The sequence below is a fragment of the Octopus bimaculoides genome, chromosome 25 (assembly GCF_001194135.2).
Source record: "Octopus bimaculoides isolate UCB-OBI-ISO-001 chromosome 25, ASM119413v2, whole genome shotgun sequence".
In the NCBI taxonomy this organism is placed as follows: Eukaryota; Metazoa; Mollusca; class Cephalopoda; order Octopoda; family Octopodidae; genus Octopus; species Octopus bimaculoides.
The window spans coordinates 6360696-6361650 of record NC_069005.1 but is presented as its reverse complement, the minus strand read 5'-3'; the positions used below and the strand labels follow the sequence as shown (position 1 = coordinate 6361650).

General features: G+C 38.5%; 1 protein-coding gene across 1 annotated transcript in view; it reads left to right on the top strand.

Moving 5' to 3' along the window:
- LOC106873014 (aladin) overlaps nucleotides 1-955 on the top strand; it is a 28484-nt gene that overhangs the window by 1062 nt on the left and 26467 nt on the right. The window lies entirely within an intron of this gene.

The window sequence follows — 955 nt, the reverse complement described above, 5'->3', positions numbered from 1 at the left end:
AAAACTACCTGCATCAACTTGCCATAAAAGAAGGCAGTAATTTTATTTATTCTTAGTGCAAGTTTTGAAGAGTGCAGTTCGATTTTAACAGTTATTTTTTCAAAGCTATAATGGAAGTGACAAAGGAGTATATTCAGCATATTTTACTTTGTGAGTTCAATTAAGGCAACAACACAACAGAAAGTGTGACAAATATTAATGCAAGATATGGGGATAGGACAATAAGTGTAAGCCAGTGTCAACAGTGGTTCCAGAAATTCTGAGCCGGAAACGAGAGACAAGAAAACGAGCCTCAACCTGGAAGATCCATAGAGCTCGATGAGGACGCCCTGCAAACCCTGGTCAAACAAAATCCCATCGTGACTGTTGAAGAACTAGCACAGAATCTTGGATTTGGTCATTCAACCATTCAGTGACACTTGTGTGCCATTGGAAAATGACCATCTTTGGTTTCAAGACGAAAGGTGTTCTTCCATCAGGATAATGCTTGGCCACATACAGCAAGGATGACATTCCAAAGGCTGAAGCAGTTTGAATGGGAAATGGTGCCCCACACCCACCATATTTGTTGGACATTGCCCCATCTGATTATCATTTATTCTGTAGTCTTCATAATCATTTGGATGGAAAAAATATGAATTCTGTAGACGAGGTCAGAACAGTACTGGAGGAGTATTTTTCATCATGGAGAAGTGAATTTTGGAAGAGAGACCTTGCAAGTCTACCAGAGAGATGGAAGAGCATTGTAGAAAATGAAGGAGAGTATATTTTAGATTAAAAAAGAACTTCATCTTAATTTTGAAAAATGAAAGAAGTATAAAAGAAACCACATTTATGGGATGACCCAATACTAAATATTCTCTAGGGTGGTACCCCAATGAGGGGGGGGGAGTAATATGCTTTATTAGAAAGCAGCAAAAACGGTTACGTGAAACTCTGAGTAACAGTTTTTCTG